This window comes from Puntigrus tetrazona, unplaced genomic scaffold (assembly GCF_018831695.1).
Source record: "Puntigrus tetrazona isolate hp1 unplaced genomic scaffold, ASM1883169v1 S000000683, whole genome shotgun sequence".
In the NCBI taxonomy this organism is placed as follows: Eukaryota; Metazoa; Chordata; class Actinopteri; order Cypriniformes; family Cyprinidae; genus Puntigrus; species Puntigrus tetrazona.
In genome coordinates, this window is record NW_025048297.1 from 273,600 (window position 1) to 284,595 (window position 10,996).

Genomic DNA, 10,996 nt, shown 5'->3' on the forward strand with positions numbered 1-10,996 from the left:
ATCTTCCATGTCACCGACTGCTGCTAATAATGGCATTTGGTAAGGAGGTGGTGACTCCTTCTTTTCAATTGCAGTTGTTATTAATCTAGTCATCAGGCTTCTTATGCATGGTATACAACAACAGCCACATGTTACTAATATTGCTAGAAATATTGCCATTGAGGTCAACATTGAAATTATCACACCTTTCCATGCTCCAAACATATCATCCATCCATTTAGTTACCTTGTTATCTACACCAGAGCTCCTAGCCATTTCATCAGATAGTTCTTTTAAACCATCAAGGGCTTTGGATACTGACCCATCAGGGGCTGTGTTGTTGGGTATTACAGTACAACAGGTTTCCCCTATCATTGCACAAACTCCACCCTTCTCTGTCAGAAGCATGTCCAGGGCCAGTCTGTTCTGTATGGTCATCAATGATGTGGCAGCCAGTTGTTCCTTCAAACCATCAACTGCATCTCTTGTTAAATTAGAGAGTCTCATTACATTATAATGCACAAAATTGATTCTGTCTACATTTTTTTGTTGGGGTTATAGGAAATATTGCTGAAAAGATTGGTAAATTCTCAAATCCAGCTGTTATCTGATTAACTAGTTTGTGTTCATTAGGCACCCCTCGGGGTATTCCTATGGCATCTGTGTAGGTGGGGGTGTTTTTTGACAAATCAAATGATGTTGGTACTACCCTTCTCCTTCTGCTCCCGGCCTCAGCCACTTTTTTAGCTCCAGGTGTCCAATTTTGATCTCTATTCCCCACTATGGTCATTGGTACAGCTAACCTTGTCATGGCACACAACCCTTCCATTTGGGGTTCTATTCTAGCTATAATTACCTTTTTTCCACATGCGTAATACAGGCCTTGTCTTGCTAGGTTGCCAATCTGAGTGTGGGAATTTTGCACTATCTTTCCACACCATTCTGTTTTAAAGGCTCCAGTCAGTATTTTTGGGGAGGCAGTTGTGGTGAAGTTAAAGCAGGTATAGTTATTCTCAGCACGTTGAAAATTTACTCCTATTTTAGAGTTATTATTAGTAGCAGGGTACAACTTACTTAGTGTTGTGCAGTTTACTGGATTCTTTTCTTTGGTCAGCGCTAACATACATTTGTAACCCCACTCATCTTCTGTATGCAGTGGTGCTGGTTCTGTGATTAATTTTGGTCTTCCAGCAGCACATGCTACACACCCTTCATACCCTGCATCTTCGGCAGCACTGTACACCCACTCTAACCACAGATTTGAATCTTGATATCCTGTTTCTAATGTCATTAATTCCAATGGGGTTAACGAACCGTAGTCTATGCTTTTAATTATTTTTTCCTTCTTAGTTAAATCTTTGTCTGGCAGTGGAGCTGAGGTGGTGTTTTTGCTTTCCACCACCATTCGTATGAGTCCCAATGGGTCTTTTCCTGTCACATCAACTCCTAAAGTTATGAATATCTCGGGCCTATCTGGTCCATTTTTTAGTGTAATAATAATTTTATTTGTCATTTTACCCCATGCTGTTTGCAGTCCCCTATGTATACGCAGTCGATTATATAGTGAATCAGATTTGGCCATAGGGCTTTTTGCTAGCATATTTTTAGTATAACCTGGTTTGGTCATCCAGAACACATCATGCCATGTGTGGCACCATGGTCCATTTGGCCTTTTTTCAGTGCTAGGCCAGAAACATCCATACACATCATATCCTCTCCAGGCCATTCCTCCTCCCTCACAGTGAATCACCTGGCATAAGTCAAATTCCCACAGGCCATCTTTTCCTTTTCCCTTACCAGAGTTAGTTTTGCTTCTCCCCACCCCTTATGACATCTCTTTTGTGTCTGCCTTGAGTCCCCTCCTCTCTTGTTCCATTCCACAGTATCAACGTTATTATTACTACAACAATTCCCACCCCCCAACATGTGACCACCTTGTTAACATTATCCCTCATGATTTAGCACCAGAATTATTATCTCCTTTTTGTTTGTCTCCTCCTCGGGTTGGTCTGTTGCTGTTGTTTCCGTCTTCCGTCTCTTCTCCCTCTTCTCCTCTCTCTGACCTTCTCGAAGGTCAGCTCGAACTGTTGTCAGAGACCTGCTAGGGGCAGAACAGAAACAGCAAGCAGACAAGTGAAACCATGTGTTACCTTTTCCAGCCAACTGTACGCAGTGCGAGGTTCGCGCAGTTATTTTCATGGGCTCTGACCACCTGGGGGCAGACCATTTTCGTTTCATTTGTTTCAGCCTCACCCACTGCTCGTCAGGTCCTCTTTTTCGTGTCCAATTCCTGTTTCTCTATTTCAGGCCAAAACTTCTGTGGGGAAAATGTGTTAATAACAGCTCTTACTTTTGTTGGTAGGCCTTAGGTGTATCAGTGTACCCATCCCCAGGCATTGGGGCCCAGGGGCCAGGAAATTGGCGTCCAGTGGTTAATTCAAAAGGAGTAAATCCAGTGGTTCTGTTTATTGAACATCTCACAGACATTAAAGCTATTGGTAATGCTTCTACCCAATTCAGAGAAGTGCTTGCACATATTTTGGCTATTTTGTTTTTAGTGTCAGGTTCAGTCGTTCAACTTTACCTTGGCTTTTGAGGATGGTAGACTGCTCCAAATGAGTGCTTCAGTCCTAGAGCTGATTCTACTTGGTTCAGATGCTCATTTTAAAGTGTGTACCATTGTCTGACCTTATGACTTTGGGGAATCCATGTGTAGGTATGTAGTGATTGATGAGGCATTTTATCACTGACATTGCATCCTCCCTGACACATGGGTAGGCTTCTGGCCATCCTGTGAAAGTATCCACCATGACCAGTAAGTATCTCTTTTTGTGGACAGGATTTATCATGTCTGTGAAGTCAATCACAGTCATGTACCCAGGGCCTCTATCCGTGGGAAAATGGCCAGGCAACGGATGTGTGGTTGGCTTGACATTATACTCACTGCAGGTCTGACATTCAGCAATAGTGTTACTAATCATGTGTGGAAGAAATGGATGCCACCACCCTTTTAACCTTTTGGTCATATCTTTTGAATTACTATGTGCTAGTGAGTGGGCCTCTGCTAACACTGAGACAGCTACTCTTGCTGGCAACACAGGGCTTCCTTCTGGACCTCTCCACAGTCCCGAGGCTGTTTTTGTTCCCCCTTTTTGTAACCAGGTAGTTTGTTCTTCTGGTGAGGATGCAGCTTGCTCTCTAATTATGAACTGTTCTGTTAAGGCTGGGTCTAAATTCAACACCTCATCTTGTGCTCTGACCATCATCTGTAATGGCACGTAGCCAGCGGCCTGCTTTGCTGCTTTGTCTGCAGCTGCATTTCCTACAGATACAAAATCTCTGCCATTAGTGTGTGCTGAGCACTTTACTATGGCCACCTCCTTTGGTAGTACTATAGCTTCTAGCAGTTGAGATGCTTCTTCTGCATGTTTGATTGGTTTCCCTGTTGATGTCACAAATCCCACTTTGGCCCATCCTTGCAGCTCAACTGTAGCTGCCCCTACTGCATAGGCAGAATCTGAATATATGTTCACCCTTTTACCACTTCCCTTTTGCAATGCTGATGTTAAAGCTAATAATTCAGCTCTTTGAGCCGATGGTTTAGTTGACAATTTCTGTTGGACTGTTACTGTCAGGTCATCTCCCTCCCTACACTGGACACCACTGCATACCCAGCAGAAAGAGTACCCTTATCATTTCTGAAACAACATCCATCACAAAACAATGTCACGTCTGGTGATGACAGTGGCCTGCTACTCATACCCTCCCTGATCTTGCTGTCTTTTTCTACCCTTTCCTCACACATGTGGGGCTCTCCATCCACCACTAATTCTGCCATATTTATGCCTTTGTGTTCATGTACAATGTTTGGTGCAGTCAATACTTTTATCAATTTGTTTTGCCTTTGTGCAGAGAATGTGAACGAGGAGGAGGTAATGAATGCTACCAGTGAGTGGTTTGATAGAATTATCAATTGGTGTCCCATTACCACATGATTGGTTTTTTCTATCATTTTAGCTACGCCCGCAGCGAATTGAGCACAAGGGGCTTGTTTCTGTTCAACCACGTCCAATGGAGCACTCACATAACTCAACACTCGTCTTTGTTGAAACTGTTTCTGGTACAGCACACCACTCACAGTTTTGCCTGTGGTTGTCACATCTAAATTGAAAGGTTGGCCATAGTCTGGGGTTTGTAGAGCAGCAGCCTTTGCCATGTCCCCTTTTAGGGTAATGAAGGCCTGTTCAGCCTCTGTTGTCCAATTCAATTCACCCTTACTGTTTTTCATTCCAATTTCCTTCACTAAAGTTCTCATAAAAGCTGTTCTTTCAGTGTAATTCACAATATACTGTCTGCTGTAACCTATTAGGCCCAGAAAAGACAACATATCTTTCACATTTTTGGGTTTTGGGTGGTTTAGTATGGCTTGTTTGGTGTCATTTGTCATAGAGGTTCCCTGTCGACCCACTAATCGCCCTAGAAAAGTGACCTCTGGCCTGCATATTTGCAACTTTTGTTTGCTTGCCTTCAACCCTACCTCAGCCAGAAGTGACAGCACCCTCTCTGTGTCTGTCAGACATGTGGCAGCAGATGTACATGCAATGAGCAAATCATCCACATATTGAACCACAATTGTGTTGGTATCGACTGTTAGATTGTCCAGCAGCTTTCTTAGCTCTTGGTTGAAAATGCCAGGGCTCAAAATGAAGCCTTGTGGTAATCTTGTGTAAGTGTACTTCCGGCCGTTGTATGTGAAGGCAAACACGTCCCTACTCTTCTCTGCTAAAGGTATACAGAAAAATGCATTTGCCAGATCTATACAGGAGAAGTCGGTGTGTTCTGTGGTCAATCTGGTTAAAATGGTGTAAGGATTTGGAGTGGGCAGTGGTGTTGTCAGAACCCTCTCATTTATTTTTCTCAGGTCATGGACCATTCTATATTTCCTGTGGAGTGTTTAATGACAGGCAGTATTGGGGTGTTCCATTCAGATGTGCTCTCACACAGCACTCCCTTGTTCAATAGACTCTGAATGGTGGGGCAATACCAGTCATGGCCTCACAATTATTTCTATACTGTCTCTCCTTTACCACTGTTGTTTTGTCTATTTCAAAAGACACTGGCTGAATATCACAATAACCCACATCCTCACTTCCTGTTGACCATAACTTTTCTGGTAGGTTGGCTAACATCTCTTCTGCCCCTGGCCCATCCATTACAGCATTAGTCTTTTCTCTGTTTGACCTTCTCTTCTCGTACCTACCCTCACATATTTCCTCTATGTGTAGTCTGTGACCTCCTGTCATGTGCGACCTTTCCCAACCCTGTCTCTCATCTTCCCAATCTGCTGCCTGTTTTAGTCTTTTTACCATGGGGCCTAAGGCCTTGGCTCCATGGTGTTTACTGATCATTAAGGAAATGTGTGGTACAGAGACAGTTTTCATTTCAAACCAGTCATATTGTTCCTTACTTAACCTTACTTCCACAGCTACCCCTTCCTTTCCAACGTATATGACTGAGCCTTTCAGGTTGGTATGTCTTTGATCTACATATTGGCTAAACTCTGTTGCATAAACCTCATCATTACTTGTCATAGTATAAAGTACAGTGTAATGGGTCAGAAACTGGCAGGAAGTGTCTCAACAGGTCTAGTCTCTGGTTTATCAGCTGCCTAAAGTTGGTTTGTTCTGGATGCAGCACTCTGACCCAATAAATGTCCACTCCCACTCTTCCTGTTGTAGTTAATACCCATTGACCAGCTGCATGCACTAGACCACCCTTAATGGAACAGTTTTGTGTTTTTCCATTTGGAAAAGTTAAAATTATGCCCTCTGGGCTACACAGAATTTTCACCCCAATTTTACTAACAGGTCTCGTCCGAGCAGAGCAGAGGGCACACTGGCAGAGCATAGGAAAGGGTGCATGACCTTTTGACCTGCTACTTCTACAGACAGAGGTTTGGATATTGGCCAGGCTACAATTTCCCCAGAGAACCCTTTGACTTCCTGTACTTCACAGGATAGTGCGTCCTTTCTCAACCATTCCAGCCTTATGGTAGAGAAGGAGGCCCCAGTGTCCACTAAGGCCTTTACTGGCTGTCTGTTGACCAGTATAGTTAGGTAGGGCTCAGCCTCAGCCCCCTTACAGGTTCTCTGTGGGTCTCGTCAATAATCCGCCTGGTCTGCCTGGCCCCAGACTGGGCTTTGTCTGGGCACCTGTTGGTTGGTAGACCACGGGACATTTCTGGGGACACCTCTTCCTCTTCCCTGAGGCCCTCCTCTGACAGGAGCCCGTCCCCGTGCAGGAGGTTGTCCCCGTCTATTCAGTGGGCAGTCTTTTCTCCAGTGATCACCTGCTCCGCACAGATAACACCCCTGCTCTCTCCCTGGTCTCCCGTAATTCCCCCTATAATTTTGGTTTTCCCACCCATTTCCATAAGGTGGCCAGTCCGGCAGCGGGTCATATGGATAATCATATGGGCCCTGAGGCTGATAGTTTGCTGCCCCTTGTGACACTTCCTGTCCCTTCATCCCCTGATTCATTACAGGCATTTGCAGAGCTCCCTCTCTAGGCTTCTTTTTATTCTTTTCTTTTTCTGCCTCTATTTGCAATTTTAGTAGCTGTGTTTTCAGTTTTTCTACCTCAGAATCCTCCCTTTCTTGTTTTTCCATGGCTTTGTCTACATAGTAAATGAAATACCTGGCCCATGTCTCTCCACTACCCCCACACATTTCTGGACTGTTTTCTACTTGTTGTTTTGCTTTTCTGGAACTCCCTTCACTACTGCCTGCCTGTAAAACTCTTTACAGATGTCACTGCAATCTGGGTGCTGCCCTGTCCTTTCTTCCCATTCAGCTTCTGTCCTATGCAGATATGCTGATGCAGATTCTTCTGCTCCTATCTTAAATTTTATAGATTGATAAGTCATTTTTGGTGTTGGATATAGGTTTGTAAGAGCCCTGCTTATTTGGGTAATTACTTTGGACAGTGGTTTCTCATTGGCCATGTCCTCTATTCTAGCTTCATCCTCTAAAGTAGTCATCTGGGTTCTGGTAAGCAGATGTCCCATTAGGGCCCTAAAGTCCCCTATTGCTAGTTCATTACCATGGGTTAATGTGGTGAGTTTATTTAACCATCTCATTCCTCCCTTAGTTAGATCTGGCAATTTCTGCAGTACTGCATTCATGTCTGCATTTCCCCATGGTCTATACTCTGGATTCTGTTGTCCTCCTATCCTGTACAGTGGATACTGGGTTGGGTATGTTGTTCTAACCCCATGTCTTTCTTTAAATTTAAGGCTTGTAATAAGGTTGCTCCTGAGGCACCTCCTTCTCCTTTGTGTGGGCTGGTAGCTGTACCAGCCCTCTGTTGGGCCTGTGCCGCCTGTTTAGAACCCCAGTCTATGTCCAGCTCATATCCAGTGATTGTTACACTATCCTTTTCTTCCCCCTGACCTTTAGCTAGGCTTAGCCCTTTCATTGAATCTTCCCTACATTCTTCTCTGATTTCCCTTTCCCTTCTTTCGAGTTCTGTCCTCAGCATTCTGACATTTTCCTCCTCATGTATACTTTCTCCTCCATACAGACTACCTACTCTGCTTCCACATGCTGCCTCCTCCTTATCCACACCCGTCAGTCTCTTCCTTTCTCCAGTCAGCTGCCCTACGTGTCGCTCTAATTCCACTACTTCCTGAGTTCTCTGAAGTATTTCTCTGTCTAAACTACTGTTAATGATTGAACTCATGGGTTGTTTTGTCAGTTCTTCATTTATTAGCTCTCTTACTCTTTTTTCTTCTTCTAACCTAGCCTCCTCACTTTGTTCTACCTCAACTGTTCCTCCTGTCAGAACAAACCTTCCATTTTTATTTGCCTGTTTGGTTGTCGTGGACACTTCTCCTGCCACAACATGCATCACAGGCAGCATTAAAGGAGCGGAAGGGACTTTTCTGCATAAGGGGGGGGCCTAGGTTTTTCTTCTTCTGATTGTTTCTCATTAATAGCTGCAATTTTTACCCTGCAGACCATGACACTTTTTATTCTGCTCCATATTCTAGTCTGATAGGCCTTTTCTTTCACCTCTTTTTCTAATTTCCCTTTAGTAAAAAATGTTGCAGCTTGCCTGTTCCATTACCGCCATTTTATGCTCTTTGTCTGCTCTTTCTTCTTCTCTCATTATGGCCTTTAATAGTTCCCTTTGTTCTCAGTGGAATTGTCCACCCATTAATACACTCTAATTGCTTCCATGCCTTTTCTAATTCTCTTGTCACCCTTGGTTTTTCTTTAATTTCAGCCTGTGCCAACATTTGTCTACTCAATTTATCCCATACTTCCTTATAGGTAGTCATTTTATCAGTTTATTTTTTACCCTAGTCCAATTACACTTCTCACAATTTGGATTATTACCAAACAGTCTGCACCATCAGGTTATTGGGGTGTTTGTATGTCTAACTTTTCTATGCTTCCCTATGGGTACTAATTGGCTTTTTATTATATAATCTAACACCACCTATTTTCCCAGGATTAATGTCCTTAATACAGAAACCACTGTGTGTGTACTGCTTCTTTCACTCTTGTTTTATTTTTGTCATTCAGTGTCCCAATCTCTTGGGCTCATACATTCAGCTTTCTCCGCACTTGAGGCCAAACCCTCGCGTCCGTTCCTACCGGGTCACACTTAAGTGACGGTCCAGAGAGGGTGCGCGACAATTTGGTCTCAAAATACTCGAGATCAGCTTATCTCATTCACACACAGGTACACACACAGATCGATATAACACCACACTTCACAATATTTCTTATACCTTTTTGTACCACGCCGGGTTTTACAAACTGTATTTTACCACGCCGGGTTTCACAAACTGCAACTTACCACGCCGGGTTTCACAAACTGTAGAGTACCACGCCGGGTTTCACGAACTGTAAGTTACCACGCCGGGTTTCACGAAATCACCCTTTTAGTGAATTTCAACCTTGCCAGGACATTAATTTTACAGCTCAACCATGCCAGGAAATTAATACTACAGTTCAACCTTGCCAGGAAATTACTTTTTGCAGTTCAACCTTGTCAGGAAATTACTTATACAGTTCAACCTTTCTAAAAGGACATTACCATTTTTCTATTCATTTTGACTGCATTTACTTCTTTAAATCCTTTGAATTCGTCAATTATTCTGATTTCAATATACAGAAAACCACTGGTGCCTCCACCACCTCAACCAGATAATTTAGAGTAATCAATCCTGCAGTTCTTTTATGAAAAAGGTGACTGCTTACCTGTCTTGTTGTTCAGCTGATGGTTGAAGCAGAGGATTCCCAGCAGAGACCTCGTCTCAGACAGATCCGGTGCCCCCTCCAAATTGTTGGGAAAAATCTTCGTTGTTTCCCTCCCAGGTTCAGGTCTGTCAATGATGAGACTTACTCTTAAATTTAAAATCTTAATAAGTTTAATAAAGTCAGAATAATTGAGACTGAGCTCAGGATACAGAACAACAGCATCAAGGCATGCAGGGCAGTCCTGTATGCTCACACTACATTTCACACAATATTTATATTCTTGTGCTTGGGTCTTCCTCCCATTCAGGGTGTCCTTCACAGAACCAGGTGCAGTTGTTTCTTCTCGACCAGTAGATGAGCTCAGCAGTCTCCATATCTTGTTTCTGTAGATAAGACATTTTGTACAGCACATACACACATAATATCAAAATGGAAAAACACATAATATCAAATGGAAAAACACAGAGCCTTTATGAGGCCTGGGCACAGTGCTTCTAATGAGTAAAACCTGTAAAACATAAATCCTTTAAAACATAAATCCCACAAGACACAGAAGACCAGTATTAGAAATGCACTGGTTTTAAGGTATATAACAAAAAAATAGCGATTTTATATCGTAATACATTTTTTGTTTACTGCACTTACCTTGTTAATGTTAATGTCCATTACCATGGCAACATGGCTAAAACAGAGTAAAGATTACAACACAACTGTGTTCCAAAACATGATGTCATAATAACAAAAATAGAATGTTCAGGTGCAACTGAACATGGTGTACACAAATTAGAAAAAATATTGGTTTGTACTATAGTGAATGTTTGGGTTTTTTTTACTGAAATTACCTTGTTCAGTTAATGTTAGTAACTTACTCACATTTACCACGGCAAAGACATAAACAGAGGCATTTAAATGAAATATAGAAAGAGACACAGAAGGCCAGTATCAGAAATACACAGATTTTGTGGTGCATTGAAATTAAATGCATTGAGATTTTCCATTGCATTGAACAATTGGGTTATTCAACATACCTTGTTAATTTAATGTTGTCATCAACATTTACCACGGTAAAGACATAAATGGTGGCATGTGTATGAAATATATAAAGAGTCACAGAAGACCAGTATCAGAAATAGACAGATTTTTTGGTGCATTAAAATTAAATGCATTGAGATTTTGAATTGCACTGAACATTTGTGTTATTCAACATACCTTCTTAGTTTAATGTTGTCATCCACTTTTACCATGGTAAAGACAAACGGTGGCATGTAGATGGAGAGATTGAAGTAGAGAAAAAAAGACCAGTATCAGAAATACACAGATTTTGTGGTGCATTGAAATTTAATTTAACAATGCATTGAGGGATTTTTGTTAATTTAATGTTGTCATCCATTGTAAAGACATAAACGGTGGCATGTAGATGGAGACATTCAAGCAGACAAAAAAAGACCAGTATCAGAAATACATTGATTTTGTAGTGCATTGAAATTAAATGCATTGAAATTTGGCATTGCATTGAACAATTGGGTTATTCATCCATACCTTGTTAATGTAATGTTGTTTCCACTTTTACCACGTAAAAACTCAAACAGTGGCATGTAGATGAAATGTATAAAGAGTCACAGCAGACCAGTATCAGAAATAGACAGATTTTGTGGTGCATTAAAATTAAATGCATTGAGATTTTGAATTGCACTGAACATTTGTGTTATTCAACATACCTTCTTAGTTTAATGTTGTCATCCACTTTT

General features: G+C 42.0%; 1 pseudogene; it reads right to left on the reverse strand.

The window, feature by feature from the left end:
* Nucleotides 1–1,923: 1,923 nt before the first annotated feature.
* On the reverse strand, nucleotides 1,924–7,183 carry LOC122334909 (annotated as a pseudogene).
* Nucleotides 7,184–10,996: the final 3,813 nt, after the last annotated feature.